We start from the raw sequence: 13,005 nt of genomic DNA, 5'->3' as shown, positions 1-13,005 counted from the left end.
CCGGGCCATCTTTGCTCCAATGGAGCCTTGGCTGCAGGAGGGGAAGAGAGAGACAGAGAGGAAGGGGGGGGGTGTGGAGAAGCAAATGGGTGCCTCTCCTATGTGCCCTGGCCGGGAAACGAACCCAGGTCCCCCACACGCCAGGCCGATGCTCTACCGCTGAGCCAACCGGCCAGGGCCGGTCTAGGTAATTTCTAAAAAAAGTAGATTAACTAGAAACCAAAAGTAAGCTTACATATAATCTTTGTATGTATGATTTTTCTTCCTCTCTTGACTACAGGCAGATAATTTTTCACTGTATTAATTGAGTGCTAGGCACACACGATGTGCCAAACACTTTGCTAAGTACTGGGAGTTGGGGGATGGAAATGAGGGATGAGAAGGTGAATAATTCTAGCTTTTGGCTCAGCCAGAGTCAAGGGAGATAAGTACCCGACTAAGTATTTACAACATAATATGCCTGTAATAAAGATATCTATAAAATCTAATGCAGAACATAGGCATTACCTAGATGGTGATGTTGACCTCTGAGTCCTAAAGAAATGTACTCTTAGGGAGTCTGTATCTTTCTTAGACTTTCTTAATTGATTAATTTTTTTTTTTTTTTTAAAGGTACTTTTTTTTTATCTTTATTTTCATTCATTTTTTAGAGAGGAGAAAGAGAGAGAGAGAGAGAGAGAGAGAGAGAGAGAGAGAGAAGGGGGAGGAGCAGGAAGCATCAACTCCCATATGTGCCTTGACCAGACAAGTGCAGGGCTTTGAACCGGCGACCTCAGAGTTCCAGGTCGACGCTTTATCCACTGCGCCACCACAGGTCAGGCTTAATTGATTAATTTTAACTTCAAAGATATATTAGTGTTTCAAATGGTTAAAATAATAAAAAAACTGTTCAGACACGTATTAAACATAACACAGCAAATGTCCAGAAATGAAAGCACCCATTGCTTACAATAATAATAAAAACACATACAAAACAACAACAACAACAAAACCCTGCTAAATATTGGAAATAGGTTTTAAGACTATTAAACTTCCCTCTCCCTTTCTTCTCTTCTACAAAAGTCAAATTCTGCTTATACTTCTATTCCTGAATCAAATTCTAATCCCACCAGTGAAGGTTTCATAGGTAGCGATGGCTACCATCTCTTCATCTTTTTATCTTGAATATGAAATCTGCCCCATTCATTTTGCCAGAAACATAAATAATAATGAACTAAAATTATTGTTCACCTTCTCGTATATACGTACTTTGACTTCTTGTTAATTTTACATTTCTCTGAGGAAGTATAACTGGCTGTACTTTTCGTAGCTCCCATTGGCGTAGCAGTGGTGTTTTGCATAGAGAGAAGTTTGATAAATATTTGTTTGATGAAATATTTGCCGAAAGAGAGCTGGTAACCAGCTATATTACTTGTTATTAACAGAAAGCACAATCCCAAACCAGAAATTTACTATACTTTGGTATGATCTGCTCACATTTGAAGAAAAATTTGTCTAATCAATGTGGTCTCATTCTCCAATGCTGGCCAATGAGAGTGTGCATGAGTTAAGTCAACAAACACAGAAATCAACAATTGCAAAACTTTTATTGAAAACAACCTAGGTAATTGTTTAGTTTGTGAAAGATACTATTTTTGATGAACTATTCTGTTTATCCAAGTGAAAGCTAAAGGAAACTCCTCATTCTCCCGTATCTAATAAAATTAAGAGATTTGAATTTTTCTCCTACTTTCACCTAAGATTTGCTATAAAACTGTTGGCAAATTCTAACATCAAGGATTTAAAACTTTCTTCAGTAGTTAATAGAACATCCTAGATTTCACTATTCTAGGCTCTAATCAGACCCTGTTCTACGAGTATAATACCGGATTTTAAAAAAGTAGACTTACAAACTCATGACAGAGGGATGAAGCAGTTTAAAAAATGAGATGGCCTGACCAGGCGGTGGCGCAGTGGATAGAGCGTCAGACTGGGATGCGGAAGACCCAGGTTCGAGACCCCGAGGTCGCCAGCTTGAGCGTGGGCTCATCTGGTTTGAGCAAAAATTCACCAGCTTGGACCCAAGGTCGCTGGCTCCAGCAAGGGGTTACTTGGTCTGCTGAAGGCCCATGGTCAAGGCACATATGAGAAAGCAATCAATGAACAACTAAGGTGTCGCAATGTGCAATGAAAAAACTAATGATTGATGCTTCTCATCTCTCCGTTCCTGTCTGTCCCTGTCTATCCCTCACTCTGACTCTCTCTCTGTCTCTGTAAAAAATAAATAAATAAATAAATAAATAAATAAATAAAAATAATTAATTAAAAATGAGATGAAATTGATAATTTGGGGGAAATACCTTGTTAGAACCTAATTTCACAATACATGTGCTAATGAATTTCAGATGGTTTAGAAAGTAATTCTTAAAAAAGAAAAACTTAAGAAAACATTCAAAAACATACACCTGAATATTTAATTGACCTCTACATGAGGAAAATATTTAAGCACAAAAATAATGGAAGAAATGGCAAAGTAAAGACTGATAAACTTATGTGGATTAAATTTTGAAACACTAGGATAATAGATAAAAATATAAAGAGAACCAATGTTAATTTAACAGATATTTATTAAGCATCTCCTTTGTGTCAGACATTATTCTAGGTGCTTGATATTATATATATATAACATTATATATATATATAAATATATATAACATATATACCAACAAAGGTCTTTATGTTCTTGCTATCAAAGAGCTTACATTCTACTGAATAGAGGCTGACAATTAACAAAATAAATGTCATATTGTATGTGACAAGGTGGAAAGTACAATGGAAAGAAGAAAAGGAGAGCCAAGAGTGGGGATCAGAAGTGTCCTGTTGGTAGGTCACAGTGTGGTCGGGGTAGAACTCGATGAGAGGAAAAGATTAGAATCAAGACTTGCAGGAGGTGAGGGAGTGAGCTCAGTAGGTATCTTGGGGGATATCTGAGAGTGTTCTAGGCAGAGAGAATAACCACCCAGTGCTATAGCAAAGACAGGTGAGAAGTTAGAAAAAGGTTTTGCAGCACATAAGGTGGGTAAAGAGATAATACTTTTAACAGAGGAAGTGAGTTCCTGAAAACCAGTTTAAGAAGTTAATATTCTATAGAAAGTGGGCAAGTGAATAATCTATGGATAAAGGTCAACAAAAGTGAAATATATTGAACCTTACAAGTTATCAGGAAAGTGTACATTAAAGCAACCTCATCATTAGGATATCCGGTTTGTGCCCTGGCCGGTTGGCTCAGCGGTAGAGCGTCGGCCTGGCGTGCGGGGGACCCGGGTTCGATTCCCGGCCAGGGCACGCATGCGGGAGTCTGTCTAACTGTCTCTCCCCGTTTCCAGCTTCAGAAAAATACAAAAAAAAAAAAAAAAAAAAAAAAAAAAAAAGATATCCGGTTTGTGAAGATTAATGTTGGTGAAGATGTGATGAGAGTGACTCTTCTACACCATTAATGAGAGCATAAATTGATAGAATCTTCTGTAAAATAATTTGGCTGTATTTATCAACAACCTTTATTCTGGAAATTTCTCCCATGGAAAAAAAAATCATATTAAGACAAAATTTATGTATATTTACTGCGGCATTGTTTATGACATATAAATGATTAAGACCCAGATATCAACCAAACTGAAGTTTCCAGCCCAGGATATAACTGTAAGCATTTGATGTCTCCATATGAATGTTCCAGTAACTCCTCCCACTCCAAATGTCCAAGCCAAACCCACCTTCTCCAGCCCCTATCCTCGTCCCCAACTCTCCTTCTCTTATTGTGTTTCTTAGTTCAGTGAATGACACCAAAGTATATCTATCGCCTAAGACGCACACCTGAGAACCATCTGGGCTCTGCTCTTGCTTCCTGAATTCTATCAATTCCTGTGTTTAGTCAGTTCTACTTTTTTCATACTTCTGGAATCCATCTCACCCTCTCTATTCCCATTGGACTGCCTTAGCTCAGCTCTCCTCATTTCCCACCTACACTAATTCAGAGCTGCTTGCCTGGCCCACAGTGCCAATCTCACCTCCATCCCGTCTGTCACATCCTTGCCATTGGGCCCTTTCTAAAGTATAAAACTGGATCAAATCACTGCTGTGTTTAAAAATTTCAAGTGGCTTCCCACTGCTGTCAGATTAAAACCCAAACACCTTAGACAGACCTCCTGATTATCATCTTTCTTGTCCTTCCAGCCTGCATTCTTTACTCTATCCGTGACATTGTAAGTCTGCTTACAAATGACCTATCATGCTTCTGGGTCTTGGCAGATGGTACTTCCTGTGCCTGTGCCCCTCTCCCCTTACAGTTCCTAGATCACTCTCCTCTTCACCTTTCCCATCTCAGTCGAGGTGAGGTGAAACCTTTGTTTGGAGCTTTGGTCAGTCTAAGTTAGCATGTTGCACAGGTAAGCAGGCATCAGAATCACCCGAGGGCTTGTTAAACAGTTTCCTGGGTGCCACCTCCAGAGTTTCTGACTTAGTCGGCCTGGGATGGGGCCAGGGAATCTGCACTTTACCAAATTCCCAGGCGAGGCAGATGCTGCTGGTCTAGGGGCCACATTTGAGAACCACCTGTCTAAAGAATTCTTTGTCAAGGAAACTAGAATTTGGTGGACTGTTCACTTTTTCATTGATTAAAACGAATGTTTGTTATGTAGCTATGTGCCAATTCCAGCGCTCGAACTAGGATCGGTATTTTGCAGGGAGGTAGGAAGATGCTTTCTCTCTGCTGCGAAGGAGGCAGGGATGCCCCCAAAACTGTGCATGTCAGACAGTATGTAAATGGTGCCCACTGGGGTAGTGTAGCTCAGCCAGACATGATTGTCTTGGCCATTACAGAAGTAGACCAGTGTTTACAGAACAGTGTCATATATGCCATGATACAAACATGCATGGTGTCCTCTGAGACGTGAGGACCACCAAACTCAGATATAAATTTGGAGCAGGGAACCAGGCAAGGCTTCTTAGAGGATGTGATGCCTCTGTTAAGCCTGGAAAGGGGGAAGGCAGGTGCGGAGAGAAAGTAGCATACGCAAAGAAATGGAAGTACAATATGTAATCTGTAAGCAGACTGTTACGAATAAAGGAAAGAATTTCGAGGACTCAAATCGCTTTGCCTGCAAGAAGAGCATTTGCTTAATTAAAAAATAAATTATGAAAAAAACACATTATGAAATATTATACACACTCAAAGGGTATATAAAACAATATCACAGACACCCACGTAGCCACCATTTAGATTTGCTTTACTTGCTTCATCTCTCTTTATAAGAAATAAAGCTTAGCAAAACATTAATTACCTGACTCCCTATCTCTTTCCTCTCCCTCCCTTCTCTTGCCAAGCTAGCCACCAGTTTACAGTTGGCGTGTGTTTTTCCCATGCATGTTTTTACATTTTTACTATGTAAGTGTATAGGCAATTACTTTTTAATGAGAGACTTTGTCTACGACGTTAAAACAGCAGAAATTACAACGCTTGCCTCAGCAAACTTCCCGAGAAGACACCTGGAGTAGCAAGCAGTCAATGCCAACAAAAACTGTCCCTCTCCAGCATTTGGAGGGGGGAAATGGCACTCACATTAGTTTTACAAAATGCAATCAGAGGGGGTTAAAATCAGCAAGTCAAGTTATGCTTATTCAACATTAGCCGGTTTCCCAAGCTAAAATGAAAAATCATATTTGCCTTGCAGCCAAGGGTGTCAAACATGTACCAAGAAAGTTGGATTGACAAAGTTGGTAGTTTTTGACCAGCTCTGTGGATCACTTTTACAAGGGTTAAGTGCTTATGTGGGAGAGGGAGAAGGAAGAGGGAGGGAGGGAGGGAGGGAGGGAGGAAGGGAGGAAGGGAGGGAGTGAGAGAAGAAAAAGAAAGAAAGAAAGAAAGAAAGAGAGAGAGAGAGAGAGAGAGAGAGAGAGAGAGAAAGAAAGAAAGAAAGAAAAGAAAAGAAAAAAAAGAAAAGAAAAGAAAAGAAAAAAAGAAAAGAAAAGAAAAGAGAGGAAACATGTTAAGGACACTGCTCTTTTATGGTTTCTTGCTGTATTGGCCAAGAGTTTGCTTAAAGGCTTTTAATCACTGTAAAAAAAATAGAAGACTGGATAAAGAAGATGGGACACATATACACCATGGTATATTATTCAGCCAGAAGAGATGATGACATCGGATCACTTACAGCAGAATGGTGGAATCTTGATAACATTATGCGGAGTGAAATAAGTGAATCAGAAAAAAACAGGAACTGCAGGATTCCATACATTGGTGGGACATAAAAGCGAGACTAAGAGACATGGACAGGAGTGGGGTGGGAGGAGGGAAGGAGGGAGAGGGGGAGGGGGGGGAGGGGTACAGGGAAAACTGGATAGAGGGTGACAGAGGACGATCTCTCTTTGGGTGATGGGTATGCAACAGAACTAAATGACAAGATAACCTGGAAATGTTTTCTTTGAATATATGTATGTACCCTGATTTATTGATGTCACCCCATTAAAATAAAAATTTATTTATAAAAAAAAAGAAAGAAAAGAGAGGAGAGAAGGAAGAAACAGAAAAAAAATAAACAGTGAAGGTAAGGAAAAAAGAAGAAAGAAAAACTGGTACCTTCCCCATCCTAATTTTCCAACTTACTCTAGCTTGGTTTCTTATGATAACTCTTATTCCCTTTTAAAGTCTATAATTGAGCTCCTTTTTTGTTTTCCTTTTTCTTTTTTTTTTAGGAATGACAAAGTTTGAAAAATCATTGATTACTATTGGTGGTATGGAGTCCTAGGAAAGTTTTATGTTATTTGTGTTGTATGCATGCATGCATGTATTTATCTATGTATTATTTATATATTGTTCAGAGACAGCATCCTGAAATTCCAGCCTATTTTCTGTGTAGAAAAACACCATGTAACTTTTTAATTTATCCTGATAGACTCCCTTTCCTAGAACTTTAGCTAAATGTCTTTGTTGGGTTGCTATTTATCTCTATCTATCTATCTATCTATATCTATCTATCTGTATCCAAATCTATATCTATATCATCTATATCTATATCATAATCTATATCTATATTTATCTCTATATATGCATATGTATATGAATATATGTACACATACACATGTATATATATATATATACAACATACATATGTGTGTATACAGTGTGTTGATTGAAACACAGTTTTGAATTGCACAGGAATTAGTGAATACTTTTTATTTGGTCATTCCATTCTTCACAAGTTTTACCACACTCATCTCCTTTCTCCGGCCCTGGTGCCACCCCACTAATGCCAAACTCATCACCTCAAACCGGAGTCCTCAGATGGACCTTTCATTGCCCCTGTCATTCATCGCACAGTTGGCTACAAGATCAGTCCCTCTAACACGCCACCCTGATCATTCTCCTCCAAGACTGAAGAGCCTCTAGTACTGTAGCCGCCTAACTGTGCCCAGGTCTGCTAGGCGCCTCCACAAGATTTCTTTATAACCAAATCTCCTTTTATTTCTAGGTGGCAAAGTACCAGCTACCTTTTCCAGTTTCTTCTGCAACTAGTAGTCTGTGATTGTATAATAGCTAGACGTTGTTGGGTGGGAATTCTGGTAAGGTCTTTTAATGAGGCAAAACAGAGTAAAGAGTGTCTTTTCACTGCTCTCTTCCCATCTTTCTTGATGCCTAAAATTTATATGTGAGGACTAGAGCCTCTAGCCCTCTAGCAGCCATCTTGAAGCAAGAGGTAACCTTGAGGATAAATTCATATGCTAAGAATAGAAATGCAGAAAGAAAGTACTTAAGTCCCACCTGCTGCCCTGAAGAGAAAACAAACAAACAAACATCAAAAAACCTTTGTGTATTTAGCACTGTGTGGTATTCTGTTATGGGCAGGCTCCAACTAGTTTATTCTCTCCACATATTTAGCTATTTTCCCAATCCAGCAAACGTAACTGATTAGTTTTGATCCATTACTGCCCACTTTAAGGCAGACACTTAGAAAGACATGAGTGAAAGCCGGACCCTCCACATGGTGACAGGCATTGCTCATGACAATTTTATCCTCAGTTTCCTTGTCTGGAAACAGAGAAGAATAATTTGCACCTTAAATTGTGTATTCTTTTTCTTTCAACCTGTTTTTTTGTTATTATGAGCCCAATAGCACCAATAGGGAAAATAGCTAGGAGAGAGAAAAGGGGATAAAATTCAAATCAGAGTATTTACTCACTTATTAACAGCCCTTCCTAGCAGTTAAGTGGTTGAAAAGGTTCAGGTAGCTGATGTGAAAAAGTTGATGGACAAAATATCACTAGATTGGGCTTTGATTATTGACATTTTATCCCCATTTTCATTCTGATGAATAATGGAAATGTGACTACACAGGTTGCATTTTGTAAGGCCAGTTGGATCACTTAACTTAATAAACAAATACATACATACATACATACATACTTCATACATGCATGCATTTCAAGAACATTAGCTCCAGGAAATCATATGCTCCAAGTCACTGAAATGAAGAGGACATATAATTTCTGTCTTGGTACTTTCTTTTCTTTCCTTCTTTCTTTTATAGTGAGAGGCCAGGAGGCAGAGACAGACTCTTGCGTGTGTCCCAACTGGGATCCACCCGGCGAGCCCACTAGGGGGCGATGCTCTGCTCCTCTGGGGCCGTTGCTCCATTGCTCTGCAATGGAGCCATTATTTTAGTGCCTGAGGTGAAGGCCACGGAGTCATCCTCAGCGCCCAGGCCAACTCTCTTGAACAAATCAGGCCATCACTGCAGGAGGGGAGAGAGTGAGAGAGGGAGAAAAAGAGAGAGAGAAGGAGGAGGGGGAGGGGTGGAGAAGAATTGAACCCAGACATCCACATGCCAAGCTGACGCTCTACCACTGAGCCAACCTGCCAGGGCCTTGGTACTTTCTCTTTGGATAGGTGGCTCTTAATGAGTTGAACAAACAGTTCCTTTACAGTGGTAGTCAACCTGGTCCCTACCGCCCACTAGTGGGCATTCTAGCTTTCATGGTGGGCGAAGCAGAGCAACCAAAGTATAAATAAAAAGATAGATTTAACTATAGTAAATTGTTTTATAAAGATTTATTCTGCCAAACTTAGTGAAAATCCGACATAAAGTACATGGTAAGTAATTATTATTATATGCTTTAACTTGTTGTAACTCTGCTTTATAAATTTTATAAAGTAAAGTTACTTCCCTACTTTATAAATCACCATTACTGTGGAAGCGGTGGGCAGTTAGAAAATTTTAGTACTAACAGAGATACAAAAGTGGGCGGTAGGTATAAAAAGGTTGACTACCCCTGCTTTAGAACAGGGGTCCCCAAACTACGGCCCACGGGCCGCATGCAGCCCCCTGAGGCCATTTATCCAACCCCGCCGCACTTTCAGAAGGGGCACCTCTTTCATTGGTGGTCAGTGAGAGGAGCATAGTTCCCATTGAAATACTGGTCAGTTTGTTGATTTAAATTTACTTGTTCTTTATTTTAAATATTGTATTTGTTCCCATTTTGTTTTTTACTTTAAAATAAGATATGTGCAGTGTGCATAGCGATTTGTTCATAGTTTTTTTTATAGTCCGGCCCTCCAACAGTCTGAGGGACAGTGAACTGACCCCCTGTGTAAAAAGTTTGGGGACTCCTGCTTTAGAATGATTACAGAATTGCAAAAAAGCAAGTTTTTCAAAATTGCAAATTCTGTCAAACTCTTACACTGTGTACTTTCATTTCTGCTCTTAGGCACATTAAACTGAATCGGTTGGATAAAAATTTGCTGAATTAAATTTAATTTGATTAGGAAATTTGCATGTACATGCAGGCAAAGCACGGTAATTGTGAATTTAAAAGATGTCCTGGTTCTCGAAAAGGTTCTATTTTACGGAAATTTTGCAATAGCTTCATTAGGGGAACTAAATTTTTTTCAGTGTGGACCCATGTCATGAATTAAAACAAGCCCTTTGTCGGGAAATCACTCAAGGAATAGACAGCTTGTCCTTTCTGAAGAAAAGTAACACAGCCTCAAAGCTGGAACATATGAGCAGCTATAAATCCTTCCTGCTCTGGCTCCGCGGGACCCTCCCCGGCCATGTCCTAGCTCTGTCAGTATTTCCTCTAAAAAGCATTGTCTTGCTCTTCCCAACCCCAGTCTCCTCATCAGGCGCTGGAAGGCAGAGTCGGCTGCTGGGTCCTACTGCCTTGGCCAATGTCTTCGACCACATTTCAACCAAAATAATCACTTCCCATGTTACTGCCTGACTTCTACAACATACAGATAGAGAAATTTAAATAGGCTTGGCTCAAAGTATGTATTTCAGGGGGAAGAACATGCTTTGTAGAGGGTCAAAACGTCTTATTGTGAGGGTATAGGAGCATGACCAGTCATTTGAGAATATCTGACACATGCGGACAGCAAAGCAACTGAAGCCCTCTTAGCTTACTTCATAGGTGTCATTAGGCTTGTCTTTCACCCTTAGTCACCGGGGGTCCCACTCTTCTAAGATGTATAGAGAGAAGCCTTGCATTATGTAGGTCATGGAAAAGCTTTCAGACAAGACAAGCAGAATATGAAAACATTATAAATGATGTCCCCGGCATTGCCAATAACACCTGTCCCAGAGACGCATGAATCACGCATTGTCCTTGAGATTTCCGTTCCCAGGACTCCCCTTACCATCCGTTAGCCACATTACAGGCTGGAAGACCCCCAAAGGTCTTCAGTGGTGCCAGGCTACTGTCTGGAACTCTCTGAGAATATATACATATTTCTCTGGTTGGAAAAGCAGCCCAGTCTCTTATTTTCTGAACTTTGTATAGTGACCTTAGACCCCACTTAATAAGTAGCCTACCTAGCATTAAGGAAATTTATCAGTATTTTCAATATATAAGAACATTCATCAGTATGTTCATTCATTAAATGCCCCTGTTTGTTTGGGGGGTTTTGCTTTATTTTCCCTCTTTGCTTTTATTTTTTTTCAATGGAGGTATAATTTATATACAGTAAAAAGCACAGATGAGTTTTGACAAATGCCAAGTTGTCCACACTTCTGTAAAGATACACACTTCCTGGCTCCAGAAACTTACCTCGTGCCCTTTGCCAGTTAATCCATTCTTCTTGCCGAGGTAATCACTGCTCCAGATTCCTACCACCACAGACCAATTGTACCTTTTCTAGAACCCCATACACACGAATAGATAGTGTGAGAACTCTTCAGTGTCTAACGCTATATGCTTTGAACATTTATAAAAATCACCTCTCTGTTTCCTTATCTGTAAATTGAGGGGACTGTTCGGCAGGAATGGTGCGCAAATATTCTGAGGAGGGGTAGGTTTCCTGGGAGGGGTGAGGACCCCGAGAAGTCACCTAGACTAGGCAGGGGTGGGTGAGGACGGGGCTGAAGAGTGGGCTCTGCAGTACCCTTCTCGTCTTCATGCAAAACACCTGTACTTTTCCATGTCTTACAAATTGGGGTTCACTGAAAAGATTCCATTTGGGAACAGGGATCTTTGTTAAAAAAAAAAAAAACCCAGAAAGAAACAAAAAGGAATGATGGAGAGAGACACAGGTCTAGACAATCCTTGCTGGTCCCTTTTCCCTGCACATTCTATAAATTACAAATAGTGTTTTCTGATACGAGAGCTGTGACGGGCCCCCTGGAGAGAAGGCTGGGAGACAGAGGCAGCCAGACTGGGCCCCCTCCCCCAGGAGGGCCTGGGCACCGAGCGCTGTAATATTAGTACTGGTTACAATCAGATAGCGCCACCCCTGACTGAGGCACCTAGACAATAGGACAGAGGCCCTGGGCCAGGGGAGGCACAAAGACAGCATTCAAAAGCCCCGACTCCCACAGCCCGCGAGTGCTTCTATAGACTCCACCAGACGATGATGGCCCAGCCGGTATGCTACCTTACAGCCAGAAAAACACTTTTTTTTCCCCCCATGGGTAGCTTTTAAAGTGCTAAAAATAATAAACACAAAAAGGAAAGTGCTGACACAACCTTCATGGCAGAGACAAACTGAAACTGTTGTTATAATAATGTAAACAAACTGGGTTCCGATTTTGAACCTCGTGCGGCACACAGGGCTGCTCGACAGTGTCAAACATCCGGGAGAATCCACAGGGCTTGTCAGTCAAGACAGGGGAGCCTCACTGCGCAGGTGCTTACATGTGATCTGACTCGCTCCGGCCTAAGGGTGCTGTCCTTCTTAGGCCTTTTTTTTTTATTAACGTGTAGAAGAAATGGGAAAGGATTGCTAGATCTTTAACGAGCACGATTTTCCCACATAACAAATGCAAAATGGGCTCCTTTCTCTTCCTGTCCTATAATTAATTACTCTTCTTCTCCCAAGCGAATGTGTGGTATTCCTTTAGTCCATTCTGGTTTTTAGCCCACTGACTGCTTTACATCTCCCTGAATACCTACAGCATTCAGAACTATGTTCAAAGAGCAACAGCAGCGACACCACACATGGGAAGGTAATGCCCACAATGCTGGAAAGTGTCAGTTAAAGCATACAGATCACGAGTTTGCCAACACCCGAGTTAAGCATGATATCTGACCTTCTGATCCATTAAATCACGTGTGGAACTTGGCACCCACGCAGGTCAGCCAATGGGAGGGAAACCGCCGATCTGGAGAAAAAGGAAACACAAGAAAATAAATAGAAGTGCTTTTTAAAGTTTCCCAACATTTGCTTAATCTGCTATTCTTTCTATGTTTAAAAAGGGTCTGGTTTCAGAGCTGTCTCTGATTTTGAATAAACGCAAATAGATTTAGATAAAATCTCATTCTGAAGGGGGGGGATGGTTTCAGAGAAGCCTTTGACACAAGGACCATAGGAACACTACAGGCAGAGGACAACGCTTGTGGATCCCAAAGCCCTACTTTCCTGTGGACAGGAATTCCTGAATTTTGAGAATTTAGGAATTCTGAATTCTCAGCCTGGGAAAATGACTGAAAGACAAATGTGAATCTTAAATAATTTAGGAAATCTGTGCTAAGGAGGGTCCA

General features: G+C 40.6%; 1 protein-coding gene across 12 annotated transcripts in view; it reads right to left on the bottom strand.

The window, feature by feature from the left end:
- The window catches only part of THRB (thyroid hormone receptor beta), a 396,484-nt gene that overhangs the window by 211,785 nt on the left and 171,694 nt on the right, over positions 1 to 13,005 (bottom strand). For all 12 annotated transcript variants that reach the window (XM_066351972.1, XM_066351977.1, XM_066351969.1 and 9 more), the window contains one exon: positions 12,555 to 12,626. The gene's annotated coding sequence lies outside the window, so the exon portion shown is untranslated. The remainder of the gene's footprint in view (positions 1 to 12,554; positions 12,627 to 13,005) is intronic.

The sequence above is a fragment of the Saccopteryx leptura genome, chromosome 10 (genome assembly GCF_036850995.1).
Source record: "Saccopteryx leptura isolate mSacLep1 chromosome 10, mSacLep1_pri_phased_curated, whole genome shotgun sequence".
In the NCBI taxonomy this organism is placed as follows: domain Eukaryota; kingdom Metazoa; phylum Chordata; class Mammalia; order Chiroptera; family Emballonuridae; genus Saccopteryx; species Saccopteryx leptura.
This window is presented reverse-complemented; position numbering and strand designations above follow the sequence as displayed.